This window comes from Dromiciops gliroides, chromosome 2 (genome assembly GCF_019393635.1).
Source record: "Dromiciops gliroides isolate mDroGli1 chromosome 2, mDroGli1.pri, whole genome shotgun sequence".
Lineage (NCBI taxonomy): Eukaryota > Metazoa > Chordata > Mammalia > Microbiotheria > Microbiotheriidae > Dromiciops > Dromiciops gliroides.
Window position 1 is genome coordinate 75729808 of NC_057862.1, and position 16644 is coordinate 75746451.

General features: G+C 41.0%; 1 protein-coding gene across 2 annotated transcripts in view; it reads right to left on the reverse strand.

The window, feature by feature from the left end:
* Window positions 1-15209, reverse strand: part of R3HCC1L (R3H domain and coiled-coil containing 1 like) — a 106884-nt gene extending 91675 nt beyond the window's left edge. For both annotated transcript variants that reach the window (XM_043989195.1, XM_043989194.1), the window contains exon 1: window positions 15095-15209. The gene's annotated coding sequence lies outside the window, so the exon portion shown is untranslated. The remainder of the gene's footprint in view (window positions 1-15094) is intronic.
* Between the last annotated feature and the right edge of the window lie 1435 nt (window positions 15210-16644).

Sequence of the window (16644 nt, forward strand, 5' to 3'; positions counted from 1 at the left end):
TTCAAGGGGCAGCTAGGTGGCACAGTGGATAAAGCACTGGCCCTGGATTCAGGAGTACCCGAGTTCAAATCCGACCTCAGACACTTGACACTTACTAACTAGCTGTGTGACCCTGTGCAAGTCACTTAGCCCCCATTGCCCCGCAAAAAATAAAAATAAAAAATAAAAATTAATTCAAGACCTACCTCCTCCAAGTAATCTTCCCTAGGATCACACTGATCACTGCTTTGTTTTTTTTTTTTTTTACAGGGCAATGGGGGTTAAATGACTTGCCCAGGGTCACACAGCTAGTAAGTGTCAAGTGGCTGAGGCCATATTTGAACTCAGTTCCTTCTGAATTCAGGGCCGGTGCTTTATCCACTGCGCCACCTAGCTGCCCCCATGCTTTGTTTTACAACACATATACAGTACCATGCCTGTGTAGATATTGGGGTGTGTGTGTATGCAGATATATGTATACCAAACATGTAGTCATATTGTATTATCTTTAGTTTACAGATATTCTCTATTTTTTTATATAACAGTCTGATTTCTCATCCCCTATCCCCTTCCCCCATGACTATAGGTCACTTGAAGGAAAGGAATATTTTCAGTGTCTTTTGTAACCCCCACAATTTGTAGTACAGTGTTCTGCCCTTATAAATGACTGATGAATGAATCAAAGAGCTGGAAGGGACCTTGAAATTGTCTAGGAATCTGACCCAATTAAATTCCATAGGCTCCTACGCACTTTCTGATCATTCACAATGCTACTGTTAAATAAAAGATAATTGAGGACTGGGGTTAACCAAATGAAGACAAACCACTGCAGCAGTGATGAAAATTTGAGAATCACTTATACTTACCTATTTTAAAAATATAAACACATTACATTTTTCTTGGTATTTAGAGGATAACAACCAAATTCAGGCTTCAGGGCAAAGATATGGTAAAGATCTAATTAAAATCAGTGTGTCCTAATCTGTACAAATATGGGTAAATACATACTACCCAAGCCAAGTTTCAACTTGTCAGGAAAATGGAGCATTGATGATTGGGAAGGAGAAGAGAGGCTACCGATGCCTATTTAAATTATACAAGCTCAGGCTGCTTCCAGTTCCCTGGTCCCAGGATGGACTTCCTAAACATACTGGCACATTTAAGTCCACCTTAAAGCTAGGTTAAACTTCTTCAACCACATTTATTAAATCTCTACTCTGGTAGTAAGTGACCTGAGTAATAGTGTTTGTTTGATAAACCCAAAGATCCAAGCTTTGGGGACAAGAATTCCGCTGAACTGTGCCACTTAGCTGATACAATACTATTATGCTGTAAAAAATGATGAACAGGACAGTTTCAGAGAAACCTGGGAAGACTTGTATGAACTGATGCAAAGAGAAGTGAGTAGAATGAAGAGAATGAGTTATACAATAACAACAATATTGTAAAGACAAACAACTCTGAAAAACTTAAGAATTCTGATTAACACAATAACCAATCACAATTCCAGAAGATGTGTGGTGAAACATGCTACCCATCTCTGGATAGAAAAGTGATGGACTCGATGAAGATGAAGGCTTTTTTTTTTTTTAACTTGGCTAAAGTGGGAATTCATTTTGCCTAATTATACTTTTGTAATGGATTTTGTTTTTCTTACTTTCTTAATGGGGGGTAGGGATGGGGAAGAAGAGAATTCAGATCTGAAAATAATAAAATTGATTTTGTTTTTTAAAAGTCACAGTAATAGAATAAATTTCAAAATTCTAAATCTTCCAAATCATGAAATTTCAAGAGATGTTAAGGTCTAAGGAATGACTCAGTCTCTCTGTATACAGATTAGAGAAGGAAGTCTTTGGAACTGAGGAGGATGAAGGTAGGTCATCAGGATGATGGCAAGGGATAGAGAGCTGAGAAAGTCTGGGATCCAAATAAATAAAGTGACTAAAAAAGCTGGGACAATTCCCTAAAAGTCTGTAGAAGACAGCAATAAATTAAAAAACTAAGGTAACAATTAAACTGTATGAACTTCCAAAGAGGAATAATGATTGTAAGATGATGGTAGAGGAATGGTCCAGAAGTGGTAATGGGGATCAAAAAGTATGCCCACCAGCCAGATGGCGCAGTGGATAGAGCACCGGCCCTGGAGTCAGGAGTACCTGAGTTCAAATCCGGCCTCAGACACTTAATACTTACTAGCTGTGTGACCCTGGACAAGTCACTTAACCCCAACTGCCTCACTAAAAAAAAAAAAAAGTATGCCCACCTTTCCCCCTGGCTGTTCCTATCCCAAGAAGTGGAAGGTTGGGTCAAGAGTAAAAAGGATTTGAAAGAAATATGGTATCCTCAAGGGAAAGCAATGTTTACATTAAAATTTGCAGATAAAAGGGATCTTTCCTTTCAAATTATGCAGAAAAAAGGGATAAAGGTTATTAACAATCTGTCTATTCCTACATCTGATTAACTGTTCTCAGTCCTCATCTGCAAGATTTTTCTGCAACCCTCTACACTGTCTGACCACTCTCTCCTCCCTTGGCTTTCATGACAGTGCTCTCTCCTGTTTCTCCTACATAGCAGACTATTTCTTGCCATCCTCCTTTTCTAGGTCATAATCCATGTACCATAGGTATGCCTCAAAATTCTGTCCCAGACCCTCTTCTTTCTTCAGCTTTTTTCAGTGACTTCATCAGCTTCCATCGTTTCAATGATCTATGCAGATGATTCCCAAATCTATATAACCAGCCCCAATATCTCTCTCTAGTCTCACTCCAACTGCATGCACAACCTACTGGACATCTCCAACTGAGTGTCCTATGGGTGTCTCAAATTAAGCATAACACAATAGAACTGTTTCATGTCATCCTAAACTTTCCCCTCTTCTAAAATTCCCTCTTCATTTTTTTCTAGTCATCCATATCTGAAACCTCAGTCACCCTTGACTCTTCTCTTTCATCTCTTACCTTTCACATCCTATCAGATGCCACGTCTTGTCACTTCTATCTCCATGTCTCTTATCTGTAACCCTTCTGTTCATTTCCATGGCTTCCACCCTAGTTCAGGTTCTCCATGACTTTTTGCCTGGACTCCCTAATTGGTATCCCAACTTTATTCTCTCCCCTTTACAATTTATCCTTACATGGCTGCCAAAATCATCTTTCTTTAACACTGGACCATGACTTAACCATGTCATTTCTTTACTGAATCAGAATCTTCAGTGGCTTCCTATTGTCTCTAGGATAAAATACAATTTCCTCAGCTTGGCATGGAAAGGTCTTCAGGGACTGGCTCCAACCTACTATTCCAGGCTTATTTTATATTACTCCTCTTCATGAACTCTTAGTTCTAGTCATACTGTCCTACTTGAACTTGGCATTTCCTCTTCCACATTCATGTCTTTGCAGGGGCATGCCTACAATGCATTCCTCTCCTCACCTTCACTTTTTGAGAGACTCCTTAAGAGTTCCTAAGTCATCTCAGGGTGCTACCTCCAACAGAAAGTCTTTCTTGAACTCCCCCCCTGCCCTCCCCACCATGCTGCCTCCCTCCTCAAATTACCAGGTTTTCACTTATGTGATCACATGTTATATCCCTCCCCATGAATGTATACTTATTGGGAAAAAGGACTACTGTATGCTCAGTGACTAGCAGTGCTTTGCACATAGTGGGCACTTAATAAATGTTGTGAATTGACATGATAAGTTTAAGGATTCTGAAACTTTTATTAACAATAGAATGGGGTTTGCCAAGATCATAGTGAATAATGGAAATGATTTGGAGTAGGGGAAGCAGAATAAAAGAGAGGGTTTGGGAAGAGGTGATATGGATATACCAATTGCACCTAAGGTTGTAAGACTAGTTTTTGTCTCTGAATCACAAACTGTATAAAATTCTGTAAGCTGCAGTATGATTAAAAGTCTAGAAGGCCTAACTTTTGGTGAAAGATTAAAATAATTAAATTTGCAATAGCTTGACTAAGTGCTTACTATAAAGGGAACTGTGTAAGACAAAGAAACTGTCTCCATCTATCTGTAATCACTGAAGTTCAGGAAGAATTATTTAGTGATATGCAAAAGGATAAAATCAGGAATAATGGGGCAAAAAGAAAATGTAAGATGAATAACTGGAAAGCTTCCTGGCAACGAAATCTATCAAACCATTACTTTCCCCTAAGAGGGGTTTTATTTATTGTTGAGTCCTTTTTAAGTCATATCCAACTCTTCATAACCCCTTTTGGTGTTTTATTGGCAAAAATACTGGAGAGGTTTGCCACTTCCCTCTCCAGTTCATTTTACAGATGAAGAAATGAGGGAAATAGGGTTAAGTGACATGCCCAGGGTCACACAGCTAGTAAGTGTCTGAGGCCAGATTTGAACTCAGGAAGACTTGTCTTCCTGACTGCAGGCTGACTGTGCCACCTAGCTGCCCCTAAAAGTGGATAGAAACATGTTATTCTAAACAAGGTTCAAAATAATAAAAGGAAAACAATAGACATTAGTTCCTGGACTATACATCAGTTATTGTCCTTGACTGTTATATAATCTGTAATACCTAGAATGGTTTCCTATCAGATAAAATTTAAGTAACTCAGTCTAGCATTCATGGTTTTCCCTCAATTGAGAGCCAAGTGCATGTCAGTACACCAGTGGCTGTGATCATGCTGCAATGCTTTAAGCATTGTTTGCCACCAAAGTGGAAGGGGAAAAAAAAGATATCTGAGCAACTGGGGAGGGGGGCAATATTAGCAGGAGGACAAATGTGAGAAATTAAAGGAAAGCAGCAAGGAATGTTTCTGAAGCAGGACTGGCAGGTCCTCTTTGAGCAGATGAACCTAACAATACACTTTGTAATATAGACTTTGGGCCAAAGCATCATATAATCATAAAACATTCAAGTGTGCCCTAGTAGATAGAGTGCTAGATTCATCCTGAAGACCCAGGTTCAAATCCCAGGTGGCTAAGTCATTGAACCAAGTATAAAATGATGATAAACTGGTTGTTTGTTTTTGTTACAAACCTGATATAACACCTGTGTCGGAACATGGCAGGAAGGGTACCTTGGCATCTTGGGTGGCAATAGTATACCAAAGAATAAAGCCACTTGCTGGTGTACAGTGCACCAGACTTGGGAAGGTCTGAATTCAAATCTTGCCTCAGATGTTTAATAGCTCTTAGTCCCTGGACAAATCATGTAACCTCTCTGTGCCTCAGTTTCCTCTTCTGTAAAATGAAAGTCTCTTCCAGTTCTAAATTTGTGATCCTACATTTGCCAGGGGTTATCACACTCTGTAGTCCATCAGTGCTTTTCAAATTAGAAAGTCTAAATTTCAAAAATGTCACCAAGACATTTTGAAGGCTTTATGGACATGAGTTACATAATGCTCCAAAATTGCTATATGATGCTGTCACGAACAGCTATGGGTGCCACAGGAATAGGGCTTCTTCTCATACTGCATCCTTATAGTCCCTGCCTTTTATAGGGAGAAGCTTGTGGAACATAAATATAAAAAGCTGTCAGAGGGCTAATGGGACAAAAAAGGGTAAGAAATACTGGTCCTGATTAATATCTTTTTCTAACTGTTCCTAAGTTCAAAGAAATAACAAATATAATTAGGGTCCCTCACACGGCTTTATTTCCTCTTCATTGTGTAAGAAATCTCTTCCCACAAAGCTTTGGTTCATGGGCTTCACAAGCAATCCTGGCACATACTATGTGAATGGATGGAAGTAATAGTACACTTTACTGATGTGAAAGTTTGAAGGAAAGTATTAGAGAATCACAAAATATTCAAGTAATGGCCTAAGGAACAGAACACTAGACAGAGTCAGGAAGACATGAGTTCAAATCCTAGGTGACTAAGGAACCCTCTCTGAACTTATTTCCTCATCTGTAAAATGTAGATGATGATAAGTCCAACCCTGTGTTATCACCTGGATAAGAAGCTCCTCAGGGAGGAAACTTACACTAGCAATCCAAAGTCAATACCAGTAACTGTTCTGTAACATGGCCTTGGAGGTACCTGGGACAGAGAGTAGTTAAATGATGCAGTTCCAGTCACAGAGCCAGTATGTGTCAGAGGTAGAAGTCCGAGCCAGACTCTCCTTCTATAAACGTGAAGTTATGTAACTATCAGTAGTTAATTATTGTCAATTAAAGAAGGGCCCTTAGAGATGATCTAATCCAACCCTTTTATTTGATGGCACTCTGGATTTACAAACCCTTCTCTCTGACAATCTTGGAGAGCTGGCTATTCATTCTCAGGCTGGGTCAGATGATTTGCCCTAATACTAAAATACAATGGCTGTGGATACCATTTTACCTTCAAGTAGGAGGATTGGACAGTAGCTACAAATACAAGATTCTTTCATTCAGTACCTACTATAGCAAAGCACTATGCAGAAGTGACCCTCAGGTCACTAGGGGATTTGATTATTCAAGATCAATTTTCTTTTAGAGGAAAATTTCACTTTGTTATCACCTCTAAGTATGGATTTCATAAGAGCAGTGCTAAACTGAGGAGCTGGACAGCTGAAATCAGTAATGCATTTTATATTCAGGGTGTGTTACAGCAACTAGCACAGGAAATCAGGAAAAACGGAGTTCAAATGCTGCCTAAGGTACTTAGCTGTGTGACCCTAGGCAAATCACTTAACCTTTCAGCCTCAGTTTTATCATCTATAAAATGGGGAAAGAAGAGCACCTATCTCACAGGGTTATTGTGAGGGATAGATGTGATAACATGTGGCGTGCTTTGCAAACATTAGAGTGGTAAATAATTGCTGGTTATTATTTTTATTATTATAGAGTCAAAACCTTCCCTTTGCCGATAGCTCAGAACCAGGAAGCAACAAAGAAATGCATTATTATGTGCTGGCATCAGTAGTTACTGTTTAGAAAGGTCACAGAAGCTCTAATTAGGTGGCACAATGGATAAAGCACCAGGTCTAGAATCAGAAAGACCTGGGTTCAAATCCAGACTCAAACACTTAGTAGCTATGTGACTCTGGGCAGGTCACTTAGCCACTGTCTGCCTCAGTTTTATCTGTAAAATGGGGCTAATAATAGCACCTCCCTCCCAGGGTTGTTGTGAGGAACAAATAGCATAACTGTAAGGTGCTTATTAGCACAGGGCCTGTATAAATGTATAACATAGAAGACACTGTACAAATGTTAGCTACTATCACTACCTGCATACTTCAATCCATAACTGTGAACCCATATTACTAGATTTTTTTTCTACCAATACCATAGTAAGTTGACTTAGCTACTAATAGGAAGTTACCTAGTAAACTGACTTCAAACTCTGGTTTTTAGTCTCTTTTTCCTCCGGAAACGTCCTCACCTACCTGTAAAAACATTAGCAGATCTGTTCTAATTCGAATGTTTTTGTTGTCTTCCATTTCATCTACAAATGTTCTTAGGCTGAAATGGCTTACCTGGGTGCCTTGCCAAGGTTTCTATAGATTTGTTTAACTTCCTATTTTTGTTGTTATCTAATAAAGCAATACTGCTAGTCATCTTCCAATCAGTGTTACTTGTGGCTCCTATGTCTCTGCACTGGGTAAGAGTAACAAATGTTTGATGGCTAAGGGTTGTTTCCACACTCTCCTGGATTCCTCTTTGTAATGACTATTCTGCCCTGATCATATTTTTTAAAACAAATGGTAATAAGCCAGCATGTTTACTTTCATTCATTCCTCATTTTAGGGGGTTAACATCTTTATTATATACATTTAGTTAGATAATCTATAGTTACATGAAATGTCTTCTCATTGTTATTCTTTGAATTTGCTATCAATTGCTTTGCTTTAGCTTGTTGATGCATGTAACTGATTTTGAAATGATTTATGTAAGTAACCGTATCCAAGATTATATTTCTGACAGAAGCTGTCTTTTTATTTTCTGTTATTCAGTGTTTTCGAACTTTCTTCTTAAAGAGAAGCCTCTGTTGCCTTCCATTTCTTAATCCTGATCTATATTAATCAATGTAGTTTTTAGCTATTCTCCTACACTTCCAAGGAAGTCATTAAGTAGGATGCATATTTACTTACCCCCCCCCCTTAACAGATACTGGAATATAAGTTGTAATTCTCCTTATGAAGGTCTGTCTGCTTATGCTCATCATGAGGACTATAAGGAAATAACTGGATGTCCCATGAACTATTTGTTGTTGCCTTTCAATAACATTCCCCATACATTCCTTAGGCAATCTTAACCATGACCTATGTGGAATACCTATGCGCCCTCATTTCACTTAGAAGCAAGTTCCTTTATTTGTAACAAAAATGTCTCCCCAGTACAGTAAGCTCCTTAAACGCAAGAACTGTTTCATTTTGATCAGCACCTAGCACAGTGCCTTGCACACAGATGCTTAGTAAACATCTGTTAGACTGAATCGAAATGTTAATATTTAATTCAGTTCCAACTCACTGATCACTGGGCAAAAATCACATCTTAGGAGCACCAAGAGGTAAGTTATTATTTATAATAGTCTAACAACTATGTGACTGTTAACAGCCTCTGCCCCCTTTGACTGGGAAAGGAATCCAAAAAGGATTGAGGATCATTTTGTAATTGTACATGTTTTTATGGGCCTCTATAACTTAAACATTCATCAACTGGATGTCAATCTTCTGTTAGTCTCTAGGTACTTAGGTAGGTTGGTCCTAGATAGAAGCCACCATCTACTACTACCAGGCCTCTATCAAAAGCTTTTCTACCTTGATAGGACCTGTCAGAGCTGTGCTCTACCAACTAAGCCTTCAAGAGCCCAGGGTCAATACTATTACTAGGCATGTGTCTCCAAAGTCAAAGACAAAGATCCACCATTTACCAAAATATTAATAGCAGTACTCCGCATGGTGGCAAAGAACTGGAAACAAAGTATCTGTGGATTGAGTAATGACTGGAAAAACAATGGCATATGCCTATAATTTAATATTACTATGCAGCTTTTAAAAAGACAAATAACTACTAATTTAAAGAAACTTGGGAAGACTTACATGAACTGATGCAGAGTGAAGTAGGTAGAATAAATGAAACAATATATGCAATGACTACAATATAAATGAAAAGATCACTAAAAGGAAACTGAACTATGAATAAGGGAAAAACCAATCCATATTTGTATAAAACCTAATAAAACAAACTACTTCCCTTACAACAGAGATTTAAGATCGTATTAGAAGAAAATGCTCTAGAACAGTGTCAGATACTGTCTCTGTATTGAATGTTTTTGTGTGTTGTTCTTTGTCAAAAAGGAAAGTTCAATCTGTAAGGGGTAGAATTAGAAAATGACTTTGATATAAAGACAAAAGGCATCAATAAAATATAATTTTTAAAAAAGAACTCAGGGTCCCAGCCACACAATGATGAAGCACTGAAGTGGGAATTCTGTGGTAGTGAATTAAGAAACAAGAATAAACTTAAAGATGTTTTAAAAACAAACCAGTAACTTGTTTTTAATCTATTTTTCAATATAATACAAGTTTGTAGGATTTAACAAAATTAATTAGCTTAATTTCATTTAGACCTGATTTAAGCTTTTCCCCTTCTAACATTTGAGTAGATCCTGTCTGCTAACTTGTATAGATATGCTGACATAATTAAACATTAGTTTCTACTTAGAGTCCTGAACAGTCCATTTATACATAATGCATACATTTGTATACATAATGTATATATTTATATACAAAGCAATATGCAGATCTTAAGGTACTATATAAAGTAAACTGCTATTATTACTCTTATAACCAAATATGTTAATTTGGGTACTAGCACCCACATTGATTGATATTTCTTTTCCATGACAATTCCAAAGAAATCATGATGAAAAATGCTATCCACCTCCAGATAGAGAATGGATGGGCTTAAAGAAAATGAAAACAATATGCTTCTAAAGTCACTCTCTAAGTCCATTTTTCTTGCATTTTTTTTTTTGCAACATGACTAATATGAAGATATATTTTGTATGACTTCACATGCATGATGTGTATCATGTTTCTTGCCTTCTCAATGGATGGAGAGGGGATGAAGGGAGGAAATTTGGAACTGAAAATAAAAATTTAAAAATAAAAAAATAATAATTACATGGAAAAAATACTATTACCAAATCCATGTATTCAGATTTGATACAAGACAAACCTTGTATTACAGAACTTCCCACCTTTCTCCAAAACTATGCCTTTAATTCTAGTTAAAAAGGGGTAAAGTGATATAGCTACAGGCCTGTCCAGGAAGCTTCCACTCATCTACAGCCTCTGCTTTTTGGAAGTTTCATAATAATACCTGATACTGAAGGCCTGCTGTCTCTAGCACTTCTCATGAGGTATCACCAGTTCAAGACCATCCAGGTTTGGAACACAAAAGAAAAAATAGCCAGGATGACAATTACTAATATAACTGAAGAGTGAATGTGAAGAATGTAAGGCACGGAGACAGTGACAGAAGACAGTGAAAAACGGACTCTGTAGGTTGTGAGCAACTGGCACATTTTTTCTGAGGGAGGGGCCCCCCAGGACTCTCCAAATGGAGGTTTGAGGCTGTTGTGCTGCCACTGACACCACAGAACTTCTTCTGTATCTAAGGCTCTGACAACTGGGATTTCTCTGTCATTCTATAAGCATTTCAGGGTTACAGGGTTTTCCTTAATCCTGCTGGCTTCGTCGATGGTGGGCTCTAAAAGATCCCTCCCTCCCCCAGGTATCAGCACAATTCCTAGAGGAAGGTTTGCTAGAGAGAAGTGTGTGTGTGTGGGGGGGTGTCTCCCTTTAGAAGAAGACATGTCTTCTTTCTTTTCCCTCCTGAAGGTTATCAAGAGTCTGCAATATATGAAGTAAATCAACAACTAGCAAAAAATTCTATAAACTATAGTTTAGGACAGTGATTTTCACACTATGACCACCATTTGTACTTCAGAGGATTTCTTGTAGCATTTGGCAATTTCTATTATTTTATTTCTGGCATGAATTCATTTATTTCTGATATCCATCATTTTGTTTCGTCAAAAGCAAGTCAACATTCTTTTCAGTTTATTGAGGACTTGGGGTTGCATTTGTTGGGAGTTTTTGGTTTTGTTTTGGCTGTGGTAAGCACAAGTGGGTAGCACAAATGATTAGTGGAAGGTTTTGCCTTCAACAAAATCATCCACAGACCAAAAAACATTGAGTACTACTAGTCAGAAGGCTCTATTTCGTATTATAACTCCTCACTCTCTCAATTCCAATGGAAAGTGAATGAAGAGGAAGTGTGTGAAGAAACTCGTTCTTTGGAAACTATCAAAAACATTATAATCAACATGTATTTGTTGTCTATGGCTGGTTAGTTCGGGGTGATAATGAAGTCAAGGTCATGGGTTTAATCCCCCTATGGACCAATTAGCCTTGCTCTGTTCTATATTTCGACTTGCAGAGATTGCACTCCTAACCCCAGCCAACAAATGTCTACATTGGGCACAAGAGGAACTAGGTGAAAGAGTATAGATGGATTAGCCAAATTCATCCCCACTAGTAGAAAAACAATTCAAAGTGCATGCCCTACTGATAGTGGGTCAGTAACAACATCTGTATAACCAAGTTGACACATGATCATTCAATATTTATTGAGTACCCACTGTATACCTCTAGATACTAAAGGTGAGAGTGCCTTACCCTTCTAAAGAGGGAAGGATGTCTCAGAAAAGTAAAAAGCACTAACAGAACAAAGATCTAAAGGAAAATCTGAGTAACATCCACTATAGCACACAAAGCAGATGTGGATGGAAATAACGCTCTATTCCTTAGCCTTCATGTGCAAGCACATTATGGGAAAAAATAGCACACTATTCCTGATTCATCCTGTGAGCGAAAATGCAGCTGGCAAGACAGAGATGTATTGATAGGAAACCAAAGTGGATATGAAGAGAACCTTTTCCAAACACCTGGCTCTCTATATATCAGGGCACAGTTAGGAATATAAATATATAATTAGGCTCTCTATACCAAGATCTTCTTCTACTCCTACCCCCTTCAGTTGATGAAAACCCCTAACAATACAAAATGGAAGCCTAATTTCTCCTCTTTGTTCATCAAATCATCCTCTTCCACTTGATATTCATACTTGGCCTCACCTAGTCTGACCACCCAGATTCATAACTCTTGTTTTTACTCCACTGGTGAAAATTGGAAAGGGGATAGGGGAAGGATGAGAAGAAAAGAATAGACCCTCTAACAGCTTTTTTTACCTCAAGCTACCAGACTCTGAAGTATTTTATCTCCATGTCAGATATTTTTTTCAAACCAGGGGACAAGAATTCTTTACCTGTATAAGTTGATACACAAATTATAAAAATAGACAGCTATACTGCTACTTCAAGTTATAATGTGCAGTTAAGATAATCACCCTGTTACTAAAAGTCACAAAAGTACCTATAGACCGTTCCATTTTGAGGAACTAGGTAGAAAGTAGCATTTCACATCTTTGCCAAGGCTACATCCCACCCCAAGGTATACTGGTTTGAGGATGGTCCAGATCACACCTCATCTAACACCTAGTGGCTTCAAGAGTTGCTCTGCCCAAAAATTTATCACTCTATTCATACCAAACTGTAGGATGGAATTCCTTCAAAGAGCAAAATAGACATCTGGCCCTGTCCTGAGGCAGCATGAAATATAGTAAATAAAGTAGAGGACTAGGAGTCAGGAAAAACTGGGTTATAAGCCAACCTTAGATATTCTTCTTTTATTTGAGCTTGGGCAAGTCACTTAAACTCTTTGAGCCTCAGTTTCCTAATCTGGAAAATGAAAATAACAGACCCTACCTCACAGGATTATTGTTAGAAAATAAAATATTACAAAGCACTACAAAAACCTTAAGTGCTCTATAAAGGTGTGTGATTATCAATGCAAAGGTGTAGCTTTACTTTGGTTGAGGACCCCAAAGTGACTAAACACATTCAGGTAAGAGTACTGTCACAATTCCTATCAGTAAATGTTATTAGTATTTCCAAGTAAAACTAGGAAGCTATAGCTAAATTTCAGTAAAATGATTTCTGTGGGGCTTTTCTCTGCTCTACCTACAGCTGTACTGTCTATATTTTAAGCGTTCCATTCAATGACTTCAAGAACGGTTACAGCTTTACTAACATTACTGATTAATATTCCTAACAATCACTAGAAAGTCAAAAACTGTCTTTTATTGATAAGGAAACTAAGACACATAGACATGACCTGCCCAGTCCTGCAGTGAACCAGTTAGAAAAGAAACTAGATTGGAACTATGGTTATTTATGTTCAGTGCTTTAAGTATGTGACTTATAGGGACACAAATCATAGACAGGAGGGGTGACAATAACCCTGGTACCTGAGCTGCAGGGAACAGATCATGGGATGGTGACTTAGTCTAACCATTACTACCCACAAAAAATACAATGAACTGAGAACCTATGTTGTGCCCTATATAGAGACAAACTGGGAGGAGGCAGTGTTAATCAAGGTAGGACATACTTATGTATATAAATCAACTTGAGAAGAATACAAGACAGGGAACAGTTAGGTGCTAAGTAATATCCTGCAGGTAAGTGTATAAGAAATTCAAAGGAGGGAATAAGGACTCAGGCAAGGCTTCAAAGAAGATGGAGAACCGGAGATAAATATTTAGGGATAGGATTTGGCTAGATAAAAAGGAAAGGTGAGTGAGAAAGCATTCAAGAATTGAGGTAAAGAACAAAGGATGAAGGGAAACGTTAGCAGGGCCAGTGGGGCACAACCAGAAGGTCCCAGCGGGAGAAAAAAAAGAGGGAAACCGAGAAGTTGAGATTCAGTAATAAGCAGGAGAGGGCTGGCTGCACATGCAGTAATGTGTTTTAAACTGGTGTTTTAGAAAGAGAAATCTGGTGGTCCTAAACAAAATGGATTGGGGGAAGGAAACTGGAAGATTAATGAGCAGGTATAAAAATAATCAGATATCAATCTTTTGGGGGAGCTAACCAGGGACAGCTAGGTGGCACAGTGAATAAGTAAGACCGGGAGTCAGCAAAACCTGAATTCAAAGCTGGCTTCAAACCTTCCTGCTTTGGGCAAGTCCTATCACCTCTGCTTGCATCAGCTTCCTCATCTCTAAAACGGGGAGAACAAGAACACCTACCTCCCAGGGCTGTTGAGAGGACCAAATGAAAAATTACTTGACAGTGTCTGGTACATAATAGGCGCTTAATAAATGCTTGCTCTGCCTGGTACCTCCCTTTCCTAATCACGACCATCTATCTGGGCGGCACAGAGGACACACGAGGAATCACACAGATCCTAGCCACGATGCAGCCAATAGTCTATTCCTCACTCTGGACCTCAGTTTCCCCAAATGTAAAATAAAGGCGGGGGTGGGGGCGAGGGTGGGAAGGTCCTTCCAGCCCTGACATTCGTTAGCCTTTCTGGCCTCGGCCAGCAGCCTGGGAAGTCCGTGCCCTCCTCCACCTCCCCAAGAAGGGAAGGACCAGGCTGCGGCTGCCGCCCCGGGAAAGCGCAGCGGGAAGGAGAGGGGAGAGGGGAAGCACAGCCCAGGTGGAGGAGGGGAGCACAAATGGACTAGGAGGCGGGGTGGGGGGCGGGAAGTGCGGGGAAGGAAGGAGGATGGGTGGGGTCGACGGAGGGGGATGGGGATGCCAGCCCCCAGGGCACGGGGACCCCAGACAGAAAGGGAGCCAACCCAAGCCCGGAATGTCCCTTCAGGGGCGCCGTCCGGGCAGATAAAGGCGGCGCAGAGCCGGAGTAGGCCGGGTGGGAGAGAGGAGGGAAGGGAAGGAGCGCAGGGTACCGCGCCTCCGCAGCCCGACGCCCCGAGGGGATGTGCAGGGGAATGGAAGGTGGAGAAGAGGCGGGCACCGCCCTCTTTCCCTTCCTCTTCCCCGCCCTCTCCCGTAACCTCCGCTCGGGGCCCTCCCCCCCCACGGCGTCACGTGAGGCGGAAAGCGCTCCTCAGCCTCGGGGGAGGGGAATCAGGGAGCCTGGTCCCCGGGTTTAGGGCGAAAACAGAACGTCGGCCACGGGCGGGAAGGGACCAGAACACACGAGACGGAACAGAGGGAGGAGAGCCCCCCCCCTCCCCCGAGGGGGGTGAGGAAGTGGGGTCGAGAGGGCAGGGCATTTACCCGGCGGCGCCAGCCATCTTCGCCGTTTCCGTAGGCTCCTCCGCCGGCGCGCGTTTCCGCTCGCGCCGCTGTCGCGCGCGCCGGGCCCAGGCCCCGGCCCTGTCCCCGCCCCCTCAGCTCCGCCAGGCCTGCTGGGAATTGTAGTCCCTGCTGAGGAGGAGGCGAGAAAGATCTTACTGAGACGAGGCAAGAAACTAAAATCCCATCTACCACAAGAAGCCTTTACCAGGCGCCCCTAAACCTGGTGCCCTCCCTCTGCTGTTTATCTCCAATTTATCCTCCACGTGTCTTGTTTGTACGTAGTCGTTGAAAGCAAGGACTGTCTTTGTATCTCCATCGCTTAGCGCAGAACCTAGCACGCACATAGTAGGCCTGTTTGTTGATTGCCTGACTGACGCTGGAGCGAGCCCTAACTGACTTATGAGAATTCTGTGTGGTCGTTTACACCCCAGTAATTCCCAAACGCTTCCAATCGGGGCTTGATTTATTGTTGCGCTGATTAAGTAAAGAACTTGTTAATAATGCAGGTTAAATTTAAAAGTGTGTGTGCATACGTTCCTTCCCCCCAACCCCACCCCTCTCCCCGTTGCTCTGTAAACTACTTGAATTCTTTGGGAACTCCGGGAATGAAGTCACACGGGACAGTGGGTGCCTAGTGAAGAGTAACAATGTGGTATTTATATAATACTTTAAGGTTCACAAAGTTGTTTTACGTTCATTGTCTCATTGGGAGAGAAAGAGATACAAAGAGGGAGATACAGAGTCCCCACCCCCACCCCCACGGAGTCTTGGGATTGCTTGGGATTGAGCTCCCCTCTGCAGGGGCACGAGCCTCATCTAGACCCACACACAGCCCCAGAGTTAAAGAATCTCATAGTCCAACCCCTAATTAAATGGGAACCCCGACTACAACTCCCACCTCAGATATCTTCTGTCTGGTTGATGTTGAGCAAGTCACTTCATCTATCTGCCTCAGTTTCCTCACCTGTAAAACAGGGATATTAATAGCACCCCCCCCCCCCCAAGGGTTGTTGTGAGGATCAAATGAGGTCAAATGAGGTAAGGGCAAAACCCGTTGCAAACCTTAAAGAGCTATATAAATGCTAATTTATTGTTAAGGGGTTAGGATTAAAGTTTAAACTGGCCAGCTAAACTCAAAGACGAACACACCTTGAGAAACAAGAGAGATAAACCTCTTAGGCTTGGCTGCTGCTTGAGCTGAGCCAGGGATACGGAGATGGCACCAGAGACCGGAGCCTCGTCCTCGATCCCAGCCCACCCCCAATAAGAGCTCAGGTGATTTCCCCATGACCATCCATAAAAGCTGGGTATCTCAGAGAATCGTCTTCGTGCCATCTCCCCTCGAGATGCCTCTCCGGGTCTCTTTTCTCTAGTGCTTAAATTTATTTTTGCAGGGCAATGAGGGTTAAGTGACTTGCCCAGGGTCACACAGCTAGTAAGCGTCAAGTGTCTGAGACGGGATTTGAACTCAGGTCCTCCTGAATCCAGGGCGGGTGCTTTATCCACTGTGCCACCTAGCTGCCCCTAGT